Source organism: Gadus morhua, chromosome 10 (assembly GCF_902167405.1).
Source record: "Gadus morhua chromosome 10, gadMor3.0, whole genome shotgun sequence".
NCBI classification, from domain to species: Eukaryota; Metazoa; Chordata; class Actinopteri; order Gadiformes; family Gadidae; genus Gadus; species Gadus morhua.
Window position 1 is genome coordinate 18,304,966 of NC_044057.1, and position 22,500 is coordinate 18,327,465.

At 43.7% G+C, this 22,500-nt stretch overlaps 1 protein-coding gene across 1 annotated transcript in view; it reads right to left on the reverse strand.

Annotated features, from left to right (window-relative positions):
• Positions 1-22,500, reverse strand: part of frmpd3 (FERM and PDZ domain containing 3) — a 68,416-nt gene that overhangs the window by 32,861 nt on the left and 13,055 nt on the right. The window contains exon 2 of the mRNA XM_030368684.1: positions 8,746-8,830. The gene's annotated coding sequence lies outside the window, so the exon portion shown is untranslated. The remainder of the gene's footprint in view (positions 1-8,745; positions 8,831-22,500) is intronic.

Sequence of the window (22,500 nt, forward strand, 5' to 3'; positions counted from 1 at the left end):
TCAATCTGAGGTAAAATACAGAAATAAAACTGTCAAGAATGCATCTCCAAGCGGAACATAAATGTTATTGAATGGAGTCAATCATTTAAACTGAAGTTGTATTCCATGTGTCTGTGTTTAAAGGACTGCCCTCTTTCTAAATATTGGTAGCTTTTAGGCATGGTCTCCTCTCTGGCTAATCAGTGCTTTTCTCCCATTCAGCCTGCTGGCCTCGCTTCTCGTTTAGCAAATAGTCACAGCTCCTCCACTTCTCTCATCAGCACAGCATGATAACATGTGCTCTGCCATGTGTGGACTTTATAAAAGGCAGACTTGATTAGAAAATTGCAGCGATGGGAAAGGAGGGCTAAGAGGTTAGTTTAACACGCACAAGGCTTTTTTACTTGTATTCAGTGAAGGGTGACTGGGTCGAGTGGGGGAAAAATAAAGATTAAATACTGGCAAAATGTGGTAAACGATGAGCTATTGCAGAACCAGTAGGGTTGTGATGATGTTATGATTGACTAGGAGCGTCAGTATGAGGGAATGAAGACTGGAAAGGTAGAAGAACACTGATAATAGTGATTGATGGCAGGGAAGGTTGAAGCTGAAGGAATGCAAGAAAGGCTGTCTTTTGTTCACGTCACGCTCTATGGCAGGATAAATCTGTACGTTTGGAGTCTATACTGTATTCAATTGTTTTTCCTGGCGTTTTGCGTGCCAGCTTCGATAGGGATGATTTGTTTTAGCTTGGTCATGTTGGCTATAGTTCATATACAGTTTTGATGCTATAGGTCATATAAATGGCTGTTTCTATTAATGATCTGCAGTATTGATTGTATTGAGCGTCATTAGAAAACATGAAACTAGCCTATGAGCATTGTTATTATGTTTGAAGTCATTTTTAATCAAATTGGTAATATGGGAGATAATGTTGTGTTTGAACCTGCCACAGCGTTTCTAATGGGAGACGTGGCAAGACAAAGATATCATTAGCCTAGATCAGGGATGGGCAACTTTCATGATAAAGAGGGCCACATTTTTCATCATAACCATCAGAGGGCCACATGACTGCACACTTCAACTAAACGTGAGCTGAGAGAAGCTACACAATTTTGAATTTGGTAGATACGATTCCTGTATTCTGGTGCATTTTGGGGATTGCCACTACCTAAAAAATCGTCCAGGATCGTAACCTATGTACGGTATGTTAATTGAACCAACATACATTCATTTTGTTTTCCATGCCCAATAAGACACATGAATGGTTGGTATTTTTATCAGTGCAAAGGGCACATAAATCATCATTCAATTATGCTACAAAACTGAAAAACAGTGGCCCAACATTAAGTGCAACAACTCAATGAACTCAAACCCAAGAAGCATGATATTCATTGCAGTTGTAGTAGTTGTAGTGGCGACTTAAGTGGATATCTTTAATGACTGATATAGTTTCTAAGCAAACTAGACGCATGGGTTTGCCTTTGAATTCTATGAATTCTTCTGATCTTTTTTGACCGAGTTTTCTGTAACTCGATCAATTATTATTATTATTATTATTTTATTTTTTATTATTATTATTATTATTATTTTATTTTTTTTATTATGTGCGGGCCTGACTGAGTGCGGGCCGCCAGTTGCCCATCCCTGGCCTAGATGATGGTATATCTACGCTTGGTTTAGGATTTGACAGGACTGCAACTCTTGAGTCCCCCCCTATAGCTTGAAATTGTTTGTTGGCAAGTTAAGCTTTTCGAAAAAGAACAACATGAAATACCTGTGTCTGGGGAATCAAAATTCGACAGGGTGGAAACAGAAATACAACTCAAAATGCACCAAATAATACAGGTGATTTAACATTTTCATCACTAAAGAATACTAATATTTAAAAGTTAGCAAAATTGAGTATTAACGGTGGAAGAGCCCCAAGGCCTCAGAATCTGCACATCCCACTCAATTTCTTAATTACGGGGCTGGGAAGTTTACCGCTCAAAATGAGTGGGGATCCAAACGCAATTGGCTTGTGTTGTTAGTCAGTCTGGCAGCGGGCAGGTGCTGGGAACAGATATGTTTCTTATCGAAGTGCTCCCTGCTCAACACCAATCCCAGTCTGGAGCACATCACTGCATGCTCAACACACACACACACATGCACATGCTCAACACACACACACACACACACACGCACGCACGCACACTCAAACACACACGCACGATCGGACGCACGCGCGCGCCACACACGCACACACACACACACACACACACACACACACACACACACACACACACACACACACACACACAGACACACACACACACACACACACACATACACACATCTTACATACTCATTAGTACACTGCACACAGCTGCATCACACCTCTCTGGCCTCAGTTTGAGAAAGAGGAAGAAAGGGGGGTGTAGGGATGGAGGGAGGGAGGAAGAATACAAGGAGTGAGGCATGGAGAGAGAGGGAAAGAGGGTGAAGAAGGGAGGGGGGGGGGGAGCAGAAGATAGAATCTGCTGTCAGAGGCAAAGAACTCCCCAAGGGAGTGGTTCGGATGATTAAACCAGTACTGTTTTGACAGTAAGTGCTGCTTTACAGTTGGAGTAATAGTCATTCATTAAAACAACACCAAACTGCAACAACAAACAACAACGCCCAAGATATACCAAAAAAACAAATGATGTTATCTTTACAATTATGTGCAGTCGGAGATACTATTGCATTGCAGTTACCAATTCCGAGACTTAGTTACTGTAGAGCAGAAACTAAGAGGGGGCCAAGTGGTGCGTAACTCAGACGACGTTCTCAGTGTTTCAAAAACAGAGCGGTGACCGCAAGGGAGGAGCCAGGAAACATCGGCAGGAGCTCAAAGGCTCCGTTTACCATCTGAAGACGGGAGCTGCGCCGACTTAATTAACAAATAGCAGGAGACAGTCAGACACGTGGGCCGTGCCGACGTCCCAGGGAAGCTTATTTCATACTCCGCTGGTTTCCGGCACGTGCGCGTTTACTCGCTCGGGCTTGACGTTGACAGACATAAATATAAATCAATGTCCACAATAGAGCACGTCGCTGCGGAATGGTGTTGGTGTAACATGTGGCACGTAGTCGGTGTCTAAAGGTGACGGGGGGGGGGGGGGGGGTATCTGACGCATTGGAAATATTCTGATCGCCATAGCAACTTGTTGATGAAGGTGAGCATTTTGTATTCCTCTGGCAGGGTCTGTGGGCACCTGGGGGCCTCACGGAGTGAAGAGACATTCAGAGTGGGAGATTCTAAATGTGGGGGCTCCTGAGACCGTGTGTGTCTGTATTCTGCCTTGAACAGCTCATTTTGTTCGCTGTTTGAGCTGTAGGCTTCATCTCACTACTCACTCTTTCTCTCTCATTCTCTCTCTCTCTCTCTCTCTCTCTCTTCTCCGTCGTAATACCTTACTATATTGTCTTTAATGTGAGTAATGCGAAAAAGGGGCAGATTTAATTCCAAACGGGTCCATTTAGGGATAGATTTCTGAAACAGTCAAGTGAAAAATACAGAATCAATTGTGATTCATACGTTTAGAAAATGGGTACCCATAAAAGCACACATATGCTGTGCTGCGTAATTGTAAGTTGTTCATGCCGTATGCTCTGAGTCTCACAGCCAAGAGTGTTTCAGATGGGCAGGCTAAAGTGACATTGATTTATAAGGTGCCGTGTGTGAGGAAAGTACTGGGATTTTGTGGGCCTTTCAGAGCATCCTGCCAGCGATACTTAGGTCCTTTACAGTACAATGCAATTTAGACAGTGAAGCCTTTTCTTTACACCAAGAACTTCAAACAAAAACAGTGATACAAGTATAAATATGCCTCAAACTCTTTGTGTGTCTCTGTCTTGCCTTTCTATAAAGGTTCTGTGTCGTGCATAAAGTATATGCTTTTGAGTTTGTGTAACTTCAAGATTTTTTTTGGAACATTTGGTTACTTGGAAGGCACGCAAACAAAATAGACAGGTAAAGAAAATGGTATTTTGTGCTGGACAAAGAAAAGCAGAACAACAATCCGAATAGCAATCACAGCCAAATATGACCCGGTGTTCTCATCCAACCACCTTCAATCCAAAAAGGGTGTACCTCCTCTTTTGTTCAAATCAGAACATCTCAGTCACACTTACGCACAGCATTATGTGAACCCATTACACCACTGCACCCCCAGGCCATTTTAAGTGTATCTCGGCATCCATCATATCTTTTCTGTCAAAATGGGACCGTCAAAAGCGATCCCCTCAGAAGAGATAATAACTTCATTAGCCTCTCTGATTAATCAAAGTACTCCTCTGCCAGCATGGAGTACTATCTCGTTGCTAGACGATCTACTGACAGGAGATGAGCGCTGTGATGCTGACGACTCTCTGGGCGCATGTGAGCGCGCCAGCTAGTGAGGGGAACGCAGAACACACACACACACTCTCACACACACACACACACACACACACACACACACACACACACAAACACACACTCAGACACACACACACACACTCACACACTCACACAAACACACATCAAAATGAATGCGAACGCACACAGATACAGGAAAACACAATTGTTTTCCACACAGATGCATGGAAACAAAATCCAAACGTAGTAACGTACACATACACTCGCACACAGATGCACACACCCTCAGACAAGCGTACACTAACTGAGACACTCAAACAAACAAACAAACAAACACACTCACATACACACACACACAAGCACACAATTACGCAGACACACACACACACAAACACACAAACACACACTCAAGGACACGCTTGAATAAATGACTATCTTATGTCATGAGATGTGCCATACATTTGGACCCAACTTGCACTACAACAAAGACAACAATGCAATTGAGACATACTTGCCAAAAGGCTTTCAGAGTAGTTTTAGAGCGAAAATACTGATATTTCTCTCCCTCTTCAATGGCAGATTATGTGAAATATCTGGCAGAGGGAGTGATCTCCCGACTGCGTACCTGTGATTTACCTGTTGCAAATACAATGGGGTTTTGGCAGCAGTGAATACAAATGTTAATATCTTTGTTGCAGTGTGCTGGCACAGCCTCAGGTATACTAGAACATATCCAAAGAGTGCTTCCTTTGAGGCCCGTAGCTCGTGTTATCTCTCTCTCTCTCTCTCTCTCTCTCTCTCTCTCTCCCTCTCTCTCTCTCTCTCTCTCTCTCTCTCTCTCTTTCTCTCTCTCCCTCTCTTTGGCGTCAATAATAATACAAAGTTAAATCATATTTAAAAATGGAACTGAATACCATCTGCACTTTCTTTGTTGAACACCGAAGGAATATAATGTAATAATTGGAAAACGGTTTCTAATAAAGTTCAGTTAAAATCTAGAAATTGCTTATTCCTTGGTCTCTGTCTCTCTATTTCTCTCTCTCCCCCTCCTCTCTCACTTATTCTTTATCCGTCTACTTCTCTCCCTCTCTCCCTCTCTCTCTCTCTCTCTCTCTCTCTCTCTCTCTCTCGTCCTATATCTCTCTCTCTGTGTTATACTCCGTCTTGTTTGATCTTTCAGCTGTCTCATTCTCTCTCTCTCTCTCTCTCTCTCTCTCTCTCTCTCTCTCTCTCTCTCTCTCTCTCTCTCTCTCTCTCTCTCTCTCTTGCTGTTCCTCTCTCCTTTTTAAAGGCAGTGGAATGGTTGTGAGGGGAGAGAGCTGAGGGATCTCTCCCAGCCTGGCTGCTCCCGAGGCCCAGGGATGAGAGGGGAGCTAGGCTCTTTGATTGATGCTCTTGGACACCGCCCGTCTGTGTGCGACCCAGGAGAAGCTGGCGACCCTAATGAGAGCCGTATCCCTGCACTCGCTCCCAAAGCAGGGTGAAAAGAGAGTCAAATGAGCAGCAGCAGAGAAGCCTGCCTGACAGGGGGGGATGCAAACGGGAGGTGTTTGAAGGAAACATGCAGGGATGGGGAGAGAGGGCTTGGGCTTTAGGAGAGCGAAGATGTCAGAGGTGCCGGATGCATTCTTTGATCATTTAAAAGCTCTGTTGCATGCGTTTACATCCGCGCCCGGTCTCGGGTCCACGTCTCAGACGGACGTTTTTCTATCACCAGGGGGTTCTTGGCCACAGCCCGGTTCCTCGGGTGGAGTGTTCTGAGCTGCGGAGGCTTTAAGGAAGTTGTTGGACAGGAGTGTTTCATAAGCTTGGCTCCTGCACCCGGTGCAGTGAAGGCAAAGCAGCCAACCAAAGGGAGAATGGCCGTCGCTAAGGCCAAGAGCCCCGATTTAATTATGAGCCATGTGTGGCTGTCTGTGATTACACGGCTTTGAAGCCGTTTCACGTGCTTCCCGGTGTGCCTCGGAGCCGTGGATACCTCAGAGCGCATCAAAGCCGCCTCGCGTTCAATTGGAGCGTTATCCTGTGGCACGGCGTCACACGTGTACAAGCTAACAGGGATCAGCGCTTTCAGATCCAAAGTGAAGGCCAAAGTCAGAAGCACTTTATGTGTTGATGATTCAAACATGGCAGATGGGATGAGATATTAATTAAATGGAAGGTTCATTCATGGTTTTGGACAGTTTAGAATTCCTGTGGCAGTCACGCCGTCGTGGCGCATGCTAGCAAGTCCGGGCGAAGCCCTATAAATGGCAGACGTTTTGATGACGCCGCAGAGGCAGTGCTTAACATTCGGATGTCGCCCTCGACAATAACAGGACGTAAGAGGATTCAGCCAAGGGAATGATCACAATTTGATTCACCTCCATCACACACACACTCACTCAAACACACACACACACACACACACACACACACACACACACACACACACACACACACACACACACACACACACACACACACACACACACACACACACACACACATGCACCTGAAGGCACCGCGGTCCAGACAGGAAATTACAGGGGGGTTTTGTCTGAGAAATCGTGATTAGCTTGACCTTGGTGTCATCTTTATTCTCTGTCTGGCCTTTTAATTATTTTGCATAAACACACGCACCCAAAAGACACACACAGTCACACACATGCACACACATGTATGCACACACAAATGTAATATATATTCCTATCTCTTCGTGTAAGCTTTCTGGCGAAAGAGATCAGAATCTCTGCTATCTGTGTGAAGTGTTGTCAGCCACCAGTGATTTGCAATTTGTCCAGGAATGGTGTGTTCCTGAGGCCTACCCATGTGCTGCATTAATATCTCAGGGGGGAATAAGTATAGTAAACACAAGGTCTTTCAGGATCCTACCATCTTACAAGAGTCTTATTCTATGAGCCGGCGATTCGGCAACTAAGCTGCAATCACTTCTGGGTAATACGCGCGTCAATGTGACTTACATCCGCATGCTTACATGTGGATGCAAGCATGGACACGGCACTTCTCTACCACAAGAAGAGGCTCTGTGGTAACACGTTGAATCCCAGAATCCTTTAAGAGCTTCCAGGGATGAATGTTTCCAGTGTTGTTGTTGATTCTTTCTGCAAACAAAAGCAACAACCTCATCCATCCATTCCAGTGGACACAGATGGTGCGTAATAATTGCTTAAAAAAACAAAAACATCTTCCCCTCAAAAATAATCAGAATACACCGAGTGATCTGAATCGCACAGGACGTAAAAGTCAATTAATTACATGCGTTTTGAATGCGGCTTCTTTCCGGAGTATGTTGGCGGCCATTGTTGATGCAATGTTATTAAGCTCCGACTGCTCAGCCAGCAGCAGCCGCAGCCGGCAGTAAGCAGTATACCAGATGATGTACCTGCGTGGCTGACAGCGTGTCCAGCACTCTCAATCTCTCTGCTCTATGGGCTCTCTGCTCCCTGGCAGGGAATCAATGCGCAATTGCAGATGAGAGCAAAAGCTGCAGAGGACAAACAAGCCTGCCTGTGCGATTATACACACTTTATGCACACTGACATGAATACACAAGCACACACACACAGACACGTGTACACATACATGCACACGCACACAGACAACGCGTGAAAAAGATGAAATCTAATGAAAAATGAATGTGCAAACACAATGCATACATGTGGCAAACACATAAGTGACACACACAAACACACACACACACACACACACACACACACACACACACACACACACACACACACACACACACACATACAGACACATGTAAACACACATAAACACACACACACACACACACACGTTGCCTATATGAACTGGAATTTTAGTGGAATATGATCGCAAGTAAGATTTCGCATTGAAAAATGATGCTCATGTATGTACTGTATATCTTATATGTGTTACCCTATAAGCCCAGAACGAACTGAATTTCCTCATGGGAGTGTATACTTGCCAGTAAACCTCATCTTTAAGTCGCATGGATAGAACAAATAAACACATAAAACAACGAAAGAGGGTTGGATGCAATTGCAAATGACTCATTTCATTTGAATGACTCACCAATCATCCCTTATGACTTATGATGTGCATGACATTCAGCACTGTCAGTGAGCGTGTGGTTAAAAAGCGATATATTCTCATTTTCAAATTGGGTTCAGTATAGCTATGTTCCGGACTCCAACTAAACTGAGCCATGGGTTGAGACAGTGACAAAGAGAACCGTTGTGACAAAGTCCTGGTTTTAGAATCCAAAGCTTTGGGATGTTGCCAAGAATAACAAGCATATCTTCTGCCACCGCAAACTCACTCTGGGTACAGAGTTCATAGCTGCCTCGTCTTGTTGTGTCGAGGGAAAGAAGAAGAAGAGCAGAAGGTGTACTTACAGTGTCTCTAAGTGCCCGGCGATGTCTCCGTTGAGGCAGGATGGCAGATACTATACACACACGCTAACACACGGAAACTGGGTATCTGTTGGGAGAAGAAGACAAGCACAGGACATGTCAAGACATCTGTTTCCATAAAGAGATGTATGCACACACACATGACTGACAGTGGTGAAACTCGGATGTACCCACAAATTATCTCAAACTACTAGCAAAGTGGAACTATGTTACCTGAAATATGGGCATGATAGTGTATTTAGGGTTCGACCCCCCGCAACAAAGCTCTAGTTTAATGACATGGTGCTACAAATTCCATGTAAGACGCTTTAGATAAAAACGACGAAATGCTAAAGCACCACATTCGTACAAATTGAAGAACTCATCAAATACGATCCAGAATTAATTCAAGCGCATTGTGGTCGTCTCAAAATCTAAACTCGAGATTCTTCCTTCCCGAGATTTGAGGAAGAGATAGGAGGAGTAATTGACTGCCATTACAATGCTCCATCGCCTCCAACCAAACCATTAACCATGTCTCCTAATGCAGGTGTGATGCCAGGCGACACTGCCACTGCCTCCACAAAGCGACCTCAAAGCCTTAAACTGTATTTGAACATCCAGTATCAAATGGATGTGTTTTTCTATGAACTGGTTTGGATCCTGAATGTGGGTGGATAGAAAAACAGAACAGCCCCATCACTTTGTGTTATATTCATGGACGTTGGTTGGATTTAGTTGCATGCTCACAGAGATGTTGGTAAGAGGCATCATGTAAATTATAGATCACCTAAAACATACAAAAACTCGCTATAAACTTCAGTTCACTTTGTCCCTTAGGTTTGAAGTGCCTTGTGTGTTGCTGAGATTTCAGATGGAATGAACAAAAGAACCATGTCATACAAGTCATAGTCATTAGATCTTGTGATTTTCATGTCGAAAAATGGAACAGTATTCTCCTTGTTTCTCACACCATGTTCTCTCTGTCATGGGGTCACAAACCTCCTCAACATTCTACAGAGCTGCGGTGTAGGCCTATGATGCCTCTTCTGTTTTCTCCCTCCCCCTGGGTTCCCACTGCAGTGCTGATTTAGATGCCATCGTTACCGACCAACTGTTGAATTGACAGGCCTTCCTGCCTAATGTGTTTGTGTCTGTGGACACACCAGGGCATCAGCGGTTTAATATTTCCCCATGTCAGGCGATCTGGCCAGACAAGTCATTATAGAGGAGATGGATATTAAACGGCAGGGACAGTGTCAATGCCTTCAGCGTGGGGAATATGGGAACATCAGCAGCTTTATGAAATCCGAGTATTTTTTTGAATGTATGGTTTTTATTATACATTATTCTTTTCGAGATTGTGTCATTTTGTGTGTTTATTTGGACATATTACAATGAAGTAAATGTTAGTTGGGCTATTTTTTTCCTGCTAAGTTTCGAGTTGTATTTCTTTTGTGTCTTCCGTTTTTAGCTCAACTTTCGTATGATTTGCAAATTGGTCTGCGTTGACTTCTGTAGCAGTTGGCCAGTTGGCAAGCATGCCAGCCAGGCCGAAGCAAGCCCTGCAAGGTTTTGGAACGCAGCCCTGTCAGTTGGACATGCAGGCTAAAACGAGCTCTTCACATTTTGCTATGTAGCCACACATCCGCAAAGATAACTCGATCTTCAGCACTCAGGGGCCATGAATTAATTAACGGCACACTTGAATGTTTTGGGAAAGAATACCCCTGTGTCTTGGCCCCTGTCCATCCATCCATCTCCATCCCCTGGTCCCCTCATTAGCCTCCCTTCGACTCGACAATTTTACCTCTATTTCGTCTGGAGAAAACCCTGACGTCTGATACCTCAATCCCTGTCATTTCCCTTTCCCCTGCTAATGTGTGCGGCATTCGGAGTTGCCCACTTCCATTGTTTTCCTTCCTGTGAGTGTTTTTCTGGTTGCATCCTATTTATGCTGCATCGTCAAAAAACACAAGCGGAGGAAAAAAAACATATAATGACAGCTTTATCTCCTCCAGTCCTGCCCTCCACCCCAGCCCACTCCTCCTTCCTCCTCATCTCTATCTCCCAGCCTCCCTATAACCCACCTCTCTATTTATCTGCCTCTCTCTCTCCCTCTGCCCGCCAAATTTCTGTATCGCCTCTTCCCCGTCTCTCTCTCTCTCTCTCTCTCTCTCTCTCTCTCTCTCTCTCTCTCTCTCTATCTTAAGCCCTGCAGGGCAGTTCTTACCCTGGTCACGGTAAACAAGGCCTGGACAGACTGTCAACTCTGCTCTCCTCTGGAGGATTGACTGTATTATGCATGGCGGATGCATGGCTATATCAATATTTACCCTCGTTCTAAACCAGCCGGCACCCTCCATGTTTTCTTCTGCTTGACACTGATGAACTGTAGCCATATAGCTAATGAGCAGTAATAACCATTAATATATATTATTATATATATGTTATATATATTATGCATATAATATATTGTATTTATTATGTAGATCATTTAAATTATCCAGACATAAGAAAATATACAGCATTATTTTTGCCTGCGTTATTATCATTGTCAAAATCGGAGGAACTAATTATCAGCAGTGTACATATGGGCAAATTAGCAGTAATTACCATTTAAATAAGCTGTATGCAATATATACGGTATATATATATATATATATATATATATATATATATATATATCAATGGTAATTACAGCTATGGCTGACACTGCTCCTCCGATTCCCTACTAAACCGGTTTGAAGCTCAGATGGGCTGACGGAAAATCAAGCAACGTAGATGACGGCACGGGCGCCAAACAATAATCAACCGAGCAGAATATTCAGTGCATGTGAATGTGCACCCGGACCAAACAGGAAAGCAGATAGCCTGAATCATCAATGCGGTGACATATTCATGTAAACATATGGGCTAACACGCTCCGCCAACACGGGGCTCTTTCATCCCCCTGTCGGTGCTCATCAGCCCAGCCGCTTTGCAAAACCACAGCCGCACAATTTCAGCACCATGGACAGCGCACAGTAAGCACTGCCGCTAAAAGCTTTGCTTGCTGGTTGCAAGTATGTTTTGCATTTGTCTTAGTTGGGATAATTCCCGAAATCCTAATGCAACCTTTTATAATCAAAAATAGATCAAATAAAAGGTGTTTGTCCTCAAGAGAAATCTCTGAAAACTTTGGATTAGCGAACTTCACAGTGAATTAATGTGTTTGTGGTAAGCGGTAGGCACCCACATCTTCACTTGAGTGGTGCGTTTCAGGGACAAAGCTTTATAAATTTGTATTTCTATTCTCCATTGATTTTCCCTTCAATTGTAAACACAAAAACTGGAAAGAGCGTATCTTTTAAACATCATTATAGTGCCTTTTCTCTAAAGATGAATTCACTCTCTCCTTCTCCCTCTCTCACTGTCACCTGCACTGCCACCCACCCTCCCTCGCTCCCTTTCTCGCTCCCTATTCTTACTCCCTCCCTGCCCCCCTTCCCCTCTCTCTCTCTCTCTCTCTCTCTCTCTCTCTCTCTCTCTCTCTCTCTCTCTCTCTCTCTCTCTCTCTCTCTCTCTCTCTCTCTTTCTTCTCTCTCTCTCCCTCCCTCTCTCTCTCTCTCTCTCTCTCCCCCTCTCTCTCTCTCTCTCTCTCTCTCTCTCTCTCTCTCTCTCTCTCTCTCTCTCTCTCTCTCTCTCTCTCTCTCTCTCTTCCTCACTCTCTCTCTCTCTCTCTCTCTCTCTCTCTCTCTCTCTCTCTCTCTCTCTCTCTCTCTCTCTCTCTCTCTCTCTCTCTCTCTCGCTCTCTCTCTCTCTCTCTCTCTCTCTCCTTCTCTCTCCCTCTCTCTCTCTCTCTCTCTCTCTCTCTCTCTCTCTCTCTCTCTCTCTCTCTCTCTCTCTCTCTCTCTCTCTCTCTCTCTCTCTATGTCTCTACTTAAACACAGTACATTTTTACATAGTACATAAGGTACATTATCAGTGTTGGAATAAATGATGCAGCAAGCACATAATGTAGCAAGCTGTTATCTTAATGGGCCTATAATATAATAACATAATGCCGAGATTGTTTGGAGCTAAATGTAGGTATCGCAGTCTTTAACGATACCTCTTTGTGCAGTCGTGTTTCTGTCAGGCATTTTATTAGCCAATTAACAAAATGGATAACTGGCATTTGAACTGCTACAAACAGGTCAATACTTTAGTCACATGTAATAGTTTAAAAAATAATGATGCTTTTGTTCAATTTAATGGAAAAATCATGCATGGTTATATGTGTGTGTGTGTGTGTGTGTGTGTGTGTGTGTGTGTGTGTGTGTGTGTGTGTGTGTGTGTGTGTGTGTGTGTGTGTGTGTGTGTGTGTGTGTGTGTGTGTGTGTGTGTTCATGTGAATTGTACAGGCGTATGTATATGCATATACTTGTGTGTGCCTGCGTGTGTTTTGAGTGACGTGTGAAGGTGTGTGCGCATGTGTGTGTGTCTATGTGTGTGTGTGTGTGTGTGTGTGTGTGTGTGTGAATGTGTGTTTGCCCTTGTGCGCGTATCTGTACGTGTGAGAGTGCCAATGCAACAGGTATGTCCATATAGGCCAACTGCTAGTCTTTGTATGGGGGGTAGTCTTGGTGGATTAGCTGCTGGGCAGTGCTCACAGGTATTTTCATCGGCATTAGTCCCCTCTAAGACATTCGTGTGTGCCTGTGTGTGTGTTTGTGTGAGAGTTTTTCCTTCGCTCAGCATACTGACTGCGGGCGACTTTAAACCTGTTTGGGGTTCTTCAATCCAATTAAAAAGAGCCGGCTGACCTTTTTCATCCCTCGCCGTGTCCTCTGCTCAGCGGCTTCTCGCGCAGGAACCAGAAAAGTGCCTTCTGAAGACATTCGCTCCCTTCCTTCTCCCTCCCGTGCCACTGCATTTCCTTTCCTCATAAGGCGGGAAGCCAGCGGCCGACTGTCAAATGATGTTTAACCACACATCATATATAATGGCTTGGACCAATCGAATCATCCACCGCCTTCACTTGTGTATATGTGCAATTATATTGTATAAACAATGGTTGTGAGTCATTCATTTTAAGGAAGTAGTTTCTTTTTTGTTTTTGTTGTCTTTGTTCAGTGCCCTGAACACCACCTCATTACAGTGATCTACAGCTCACCTGGATGCATGTGTTTTCGCCCAGAGGCAGAGAACATGACAGGCTAATGAATACAGAGCGCAGAGCCTGCACTGCAGCTGCACAAAAAAGCACAGAGGGCAGCGCGAATGCACAGCCTCAATCACACTAAGTCATTACTCATTCAGCGGATAATGATCCGCTGAAATACCCCTAATGGTGAGGTTTTCTAGAAGTTATTTCCCAATTTCTTCTTTCGTTTTTGTTTATTTGACCTTACGTTACACGGTCTTGAGATTTGTGTTCTAAACAGGACTGGAGTGTAGGCTTCCCTATTTAAAGGCTATAACACACAAACACGGTGTTGAAATGCCCAAAGTTAAAATGTGGTACAGTGCAATCTGAGCGTTCTAGTCTTTTGTTCTCTTTTCTTTTGTTTGTGAAAATAATATTGCATTTATTAACTACCACGCAAAGGGTGAGAGTGCCACGGGAAGGGAAGTAGTCAGGGACCACACTTTTAGAAATGCCTTCAGACCGAGGTCCCATACAATATCCGTGCACGTGAAACCAACAGCAAAACACAGCGAGAGACTTTCATTTAAAGAAGGAAGAGGTGCCTGTGTGTACGCACACATCGTACCCTTAAGTAGCCTCACAAGAGGGCCCCAGGCAGTCTGTATCCAATATTGAATCAACGTGTTGGTGTTGAAACTCACAGCAGGGTTATAATCCAACAGTTACCTCGTTGAATACCTCATGGCGCCTTTTTACAGCCCACTCACGCGTTCCGCTGAGTTTTGTCCTTTGTGAGAGGGATGTACTTTGCACACACTGAACAAGGACCGGTGACGCCGTCAGCATCAGCCCTGGACACCTGTGAGTAATCATGTCTTCCAATGGCACACACACACACACACACACACACACACACACACACACACACACACACACACACTCACACGCACACGCACACGCACACACACACACACACACACACACGCATGAAATATGCCCACGCAACCTGAACCTACTCTGCTCTGACGATCGAATGATTATCTTTGCAGCACTTAATTACATCAAACTAAAGTTGAATACAAAATTCCCTCGTGAAAAAGCATTGTTGTCCATTATGTTTGAAATGAAATGTGCTGCAAACATTCGCCTGCTTCTTACTTCTTTTGTGTTGCTAAAGCCATAGAAAGTATAGTGGGTGGTTTCAGTTGATTATTTTTTCTGTTTACAGTAGCCAGCAGAGAGAGACCCACACTGAAGAAGAATGTAAACACTAAAACAAGTAATTATATTTTACTATACAATTTAAGAAAAGCCTTGCTTCTCTCTTTAAAATCCCTTTTGTGGCTTTCGACTTGCTTGAATAATTTCAAAGCACTTATGCTTTTGACCTTCAAGGAAGCTCAGGATACGACCACATTCAGAGAAAGCTTTTACTGAGAGAGGGTCACAAAGGGAAGATGCGATTTTAAATGTTAACCTTATCAAAAAACATAAAAGAGAGCATAGCATACGTACTAAATGCTTCGTGCTTTATCCTACCGAACCATTTTCAACAGGAACGCATGCTCAAGCACTAGCCTATGAAGCCGCTAGGCATGAACGCGTCCCGTAGGATGTCACACAGCAAGCATCCGAAGCAATCCGGTTAACGAATAAAAACATCAGCTGTAGTTGGTAAGTACTAGGAAACAAGGTGAAAAATCCAGGACACACTGAGAGGGGAATATTCAAGAGGTTGAAGGACTTGTGCACGTGTGACATCTGTGATGACAAAGACCCCCAACCTCCCAGTGTAGCATTATCACAGATGTTGAGAACGCACGCCAGACTCTAACACATTTTAGTTGTATGGACAAAGGGAGCCAAACCTTTAGTTTGAGGTTGTCCCGACGCAAATCTAAAAAGGGTTGCCCTGAAGTAGCCTAATTACCCGTAGGTGTGGTTTGGGCGTAATGTGCAATAAACCAATGAGAGTGCCCTCTCCCATCCCCTTTAAGAGCCACGAGCGCATTTTAACCTGACGAGTTGATATTTTGACAGCGCGTTTGCAGTCTCCGATGAGACAGATGCATGACCACATGAATTTCAAACTTCAAATGGCTCAGTTTATGGCCAAATAATATGGCCTAATTCACACATGGAATAGCGTTTTCTTCTACAACTTCCGAAATTCTGAGTCGTCAAGTAAATTTCGGCAAAGAAAACTTAACAAACATGATATGCGGTCCTGTGGCCGCAACTTTGGGTCTATTTAATGATATGCGGCAATACATTAGCACACATTGTTTCTTACCAGTATATCGTTATCGACTTGTGTTCCTAATATGGATGTGTCCTCCCGTTAATGTACATTGCCATGGACTGTATATTGCATTACGCGTTTAGTTTGTGTGTGTTTAAACAGATGGACGTACACACGCGCGCCTGCATTCATTCATTCGTTTTAACACTCACTCATGGTAAAACAATGTTTCCTCACGAACAAATACTCATCAATCCTAAAAGTTACGGGCTTGTACACGATGTCAGTGTCAAAATATGTGTTTGCTGTATGGTGTTTGCAGATGCATTGATTTAAATACAACTTATTACCGCTGTATCAGCTGTTCTTTCACAAATAATTCAACCAACGTTGTATTTACCCTAAAAGGAGATTTTGTTTTGGAAGGCTGGGATATAGCCTACTTTGTTTGAGTTTATTATTGTTATTATTATTATTTTAACGCATGGCATAGCCTACTACAGTGTTCATTCATGCAGCACCTATGGAAAAATTTTTTTTTGACAATCCACATCATCGTCATAATATTAGGCAAATCGATTGCATGTTTGTGCTGTGTATAGCCTAATGGTGTGTAAGCTTATGTTGCAGTTCCGACCTGCCATGGTACGTCAAAATAGCAACACCAACTGCGCTATCCGCTAGTGCACTTAGACCAGGTATTTGTCGGTCAGTTGCGCAACTGCTCTGTCGGTTCTGTAAGATGGCACCGTGTATCATTTGCGCCGGAACACGCCTCTGCTTTTCGCCGACACACCTCTCAGGGCGGAAGTTTAGTGGCGCAGGTGTGCTGCGGGGGGAAATCGGCTTTGCGCCGGGTGCAAACTAGCAAAGATACTTGCGTCGTTGTTGAAAGTCAATTGCACTGGATGCAAGTAGGGCCCCTAGTCTAAAAACTGGAGTTAGTGTAGTTATGCTGTTCGACCCGTGCTGTAAAATCCTGTTCACGTTATGTTAATAAACTATGCCTATTGCGCCCTGATATAGACTACACAGTACAAAAATGCAACTTGTATTCCATTTGGGGGAAGATCGTATCATACACATAATATATACTACTTGACTTTATAGTAGAAATCTTCTTTGTCAAACTTACAGAGGACCTTGGCGGTGTTTTGTCATGGGAGCTGCTGAACGGCAGAGCTGATGGCGAAATATGCAAAACAGCTCTGTCCGCCTCTATGCCCGAAGCGAAAGACATGTTCCCTGCGATGCCGAGGCAGAAGCGAGAATGGGTTATTAGCGGGAGGGAGGACGGAGGTTCCTTAAGGCTGCACTCCGCGCTCTCTGCCTGCTCAGCGGAGCGGCTCCTCCGTAACCATAAAACCAAACCACATTTCTTAGCTCAATGGTTTTTCATTTGTATTTTTCTTTAACTTACACTCCCCTCCTATTTTGAGCAGAACAAGGCACGCATTTCATGGATGGATTGATGACGACGTCAGGGGTGGACTAGAGTTCATGTGGCCGTGGAATGCAAAGCAAAGGGCTTTGCCAGAAATGGACCAGGGTTGAGGAAGCCATCGATTGCTAGAAGAAGTGCAGGGTCAGGCCCTTGCATAAATAGCTCAGTGGACAATTTGTTGTTTTATAGGCCAATATATCCTTGGTTCGTGTAAGTATGCATGGCGAGTCTCTTTTTAGACATCGTTTATGTGATATCGGTTGACACCGATACACTCCTCAAAGTGTCTAACACAATTAAAAATATACATGTAAAAAATTGTTTTAAAAGTCACCTATGTTTATTTTCAGAGGTTTTCGTCCTGGTCACTGTGGCTGGACATGTGACCTCAGAGACATTTCTTCCATTGTATGTTGTAGGTATGGTCTCTTACACCCAATGAGTCAGGCTTTTTCAGTCAAACTGACAAACTATAATTTATCTTCTTGTTCCAAATCAGCCCCATAGAGTTGCACGGCTAGCGTGGCCAACCCATGAGGACATAGTTAGTCGCTGCTCCCTGCGAGTGTGTAAGTGCACAGCAGGGTCTCCGACAGTACTCGGAGGACCACAGCATCAAGACGTCTGCTGCTATGATATCAACGTGTGATAAAACAGAAGCCTGCAGGACCATGTATATGTCTGTATACGTCAGTGATTGTGTGTTTGTATGTGCGTGTGTGATGTGTGTGTTTGTGTTTGCATGTGTGTGTGCGAGTGTTTGTGAGTGTGTGTGTGCTTGTGTGTTGGTGTGTGTGCTTGTGAGCGTATGTGTGGGTGTGAGCGTGTGTGTCTGTGTGTCTGTGTGTGCCTGTTTAACATCTGAATGCACCTGCTTGCGGTTTAGTTATGCAAGGCTACGCACAAAACACAGACTCTGTTGGCATGGCAGCCAATCCAGCTAAATGTCTCCAAGGGCTTCTGGGAAGTGGCTTCAGTTCCAGAGTATCAGAGACAATCAGTTCCTGCTTAGGTGTCTGAGCCCACCACCACCACCACCACCACCACCACCACCACCACCACCACCACCACCTCCACCTCCATCAGCACCACCACTACCACCAACGCCACCACCACTATCACCATCACCACCACCACCACCACCACCACCACAACCACCACCACCACCACCATCAACCCCCCATAACTCTCTCCCCCAGACATGCCCACCCCACACCTGCAGCCTCCTTCCAACAGCTGCTGGGGATGATTCAGGTACAGAGGCGGAGATTAAACCAGGCTGTGAAGTCGCTCCTGCTCAGCACACAGCCTCCCCACTGCCAGGCCTCACACACCACCAGCTCCAGTCTCTGAGCCTTGAAACCCAAAGTGGCTATGACACACACACACACACACACACACACACACACACACACACACACACACACACACACGCGCACACACACGCACAGAAGACCACCACAATGCAAACGAGACGCCAAGTTCATCCCGATGTATTGGTAATGTTAATTTTATGTTCATATGTTCAAAAACGTTACACTGTTCATTGTAGGATGTAGAAACTATCAACAATGAATTAATGTGTGTGTGTGTGTGTGTGTGTGTGTGTGTGTGTGTGTGTGTGTGTGTGTGTGTGTGTGTGTTGTGTGTGTGTGTGTGTGTGTGTGTGTGTGTGTGTGTGTGTGTGAGTGGTGTTTCCAGTCCGAGGTCGGAGGGGAAAGTCTTTTCCAAGGAGGCAGTGATGTTGTTTTTAAACACACGTACAAAGCAAGCGATCGCAACAGGAAGAGGAACATCTGTCCATCTTAATCTAGGAGACCCTTAATGTTGTTGCACTCTCACATTCATGTTCAGAGGCATTTCCCTAACCACATTAAAAAGCACACACGGAAGCACACACAGAAGCAGCCCCCCCCCCCCCCAAACACACACACACACACACACACACACACACACACACACACACACACACACACACACACACACACACACACACACACACACACACACACACTCACAACCACACACTCTGCCCTGGCATTCATGCACATGTACATGCACACTCGCACAGACAGATGGTTTGGGAAATATATATTTCATACAGCGAGGAAATGTAGCTTCCCAGGCTCCTGCAGGGGAGAATAAAATGAGTCTGACTGAAATTAGTCCCACCGAGTTTGCTAAAAGCTGAACGCAATTCCAACTTTAGTAAATATGTTTGCGACCTGAATGCTTGGGAAGGGAAGGGTGTCACAAGTAAGATATTTGTTATTATCATAAGGGCTGAGATAGCCTGGCCTCATACCAATCTTTACCCATAGAGTAGGTCGGGGGGTTTGCAGAAAACATCTATAGAGCACTGACTGGGTAGTAATTGTTTCATGGCTACAGATCCTCATTCTCTTCAGACAGCAAACGCTGCAGTGTTTTCATGTTTTAGTCATTAAACAACTTAAGATCTACAATGATCATTCGTCAGCCATCTGGCTGGCGACATCGTCACCTTCAAAACGATTTGTAGAGTCTCTATGAAAGCTGACATATTTATGAATAATTATGATTTTTGTCATTTAATGACATGAATTGCGGCGACGAAGCATTTTGCATAAATGACTCATGCACTCTGTTTTTCTTACGATTCCCTGGCAAAATGAATTCCTGTTGATCACCAACTGTTGCTTTGGCCACCACTGCTGATTAGGCACAATGTTCTTTATTCCTTTGCAGACTAGTTCATATATATTACTAAAAAACCCAAGCTCATCCTTCAAGACAGACCTATTCTTTACAAAGCTCAATGGTTTATATGTATTTATACCGCAGCATTGTTAAACGCTTGACAATTGTGGCATGACATTCCACAATTGGTTTCATCCATTATATCTTACTACTATAATAGCAGGCCCGCACTTACATGGAAATGCACACACACACACACACACACACACCCACGCACACACACACCGCATGTCAAGACAAAGGCAGCGACACATACACGGAAGCGCACACACACACGCACGCGCACACACCGTATGTCAAGACAAAGGCAGCGACACACTCGCCGAGGTAAGACCATATGTTTTTAAACATAACGGCTCTGCCATCGACACACATGCCGGTTAGAACACACACACACGCGCACACACCACAGCGACACACTCGCCCAGGTAAGACGTTATGTTTTTATTAGTGGTGGGCCGTTATCGGCGTTAACGGCTGCGTTAACGCGAAACTTTTATCGGGCGATAAAAAAAATATCGCCGTTAATCAATTTTCAAACACTTCCTTGTTCGGACCCATGATTAACTCATTGTAAGTACATTTCTAGCAAATTAACTCCAATATAAATTATATTAATTAATTCTACAATTTTCAAATATTTAACTTCTAAACCTTACATTATTATGGATTATTACATGCCTCTTCTCAATGCTGTAGACTGCTCCATTCACTTGCATGGGCCTTCCCAATGTTTAGCTGTAAATTATTTTTGTTTATGCTCCGTTGACTTGCATGGGCACTTCACAACTTCCGGCGGTGAATTATATTTGATAATTCACCGTTGCCAAGTATAATTGACAGCTGTCAAGGTAAACGAAAGGATTTTTTGCTGTTTGCCATTTTAATCTAGATTAATTCCAAAATTAATCTAGATTAAAAAAAATAATCTATGCCCACCACTAGTTTTTATGCATAACGGCTCGGCCATCACAAACTCCCAGGAAACACGTTCTGTCTATATACTGTAGAAATTGCGATAAAATAAGGGAAGAGACAACTTCTCAACTCGACAAGCAACGGCGGGTCGTTCATTTTGTCATATAAAAACCATTAAATTCAAACATCGCACCGACCGGCATATGAACACAGAAGTCACATGATTCTTAAAGAGACAGTGTCCCTATAGCGCAGAACGAAAACATGTCAATAACACAGTATGTTGAATTATGTTTATAGAGTCCACAAAAAGACTACACTTTGTTTCTCAAATGTAATATTACCCTCCTCCTTGAGACTCCCGAAATGTCTTTACACTTTGTTGCTCAAACTTAATATTTCTCACTTCCTTGAGCCTCCCCAAATTCTTGCGATATTGATATCCCCCCCTCCCCCCTGCGGACTGTTTTAGTTGTTTTATTTTTTTTATGTTTTGTGTGTATGCTATGTGTGACTGTTAGCTATTGCTGCCTGTCTTGGCCAGGACACTGGAAGAGATAATTAATCTCAATAATTATTATTATTTTCAACTAACCAATAGTAGTTGCCTTGCATTTTAAAATGTCAATGCACTTTTCAGCCCTGAATAACAGTAAAAGCTATTTAATAATGGATTTGCATGCATAGTATACGACACTTTCCATTGAACAATTACCCCTGCTTTCAGACACACATGTAAGTCCTGATATTCTCCAGATGGGCCGTTTGTGTGAGCAACATATCCTGACGTTTGTACCCTGAAAATCTACTGATTAATACTACCATGGAGGTAGTACTTTCTCTGAAGGAAATGTAAATTACCTTATATGTGAATGAGGAGCAGAAAGTCTGCATTTTTCACACCACTTCAGTGGGTGTGTTGTTGACGCTTCTGCATGTCATTGAGTGGCCCCCTTAATGATAATCAGACTGCTGCCTTTTGTTCGCTGAATGGTTAAAAAATATTTAAATGTTGCCACTGCTTTTAAGAGTCATTTGTGGTGAACGAATGTTATACGTTATACAATTATAGGCAAAATGTTATTATATTATGTGCTCAGAAATTTGTTAGATTATCAACTGGGGTTTCCACATAATTGCTATGGGTTTGATTACAACTAGAGGTTGAGCGCACACAACACTCGCGCGAAAACTCTAGTTTCCATAACAGTGACACCTCTGCTTTTTAACATTTCCGAAATCAATGCGGAAAAAATCAGACATAAGTAAAGATTTTATAATAATGAACACCCCTTAAAGGTT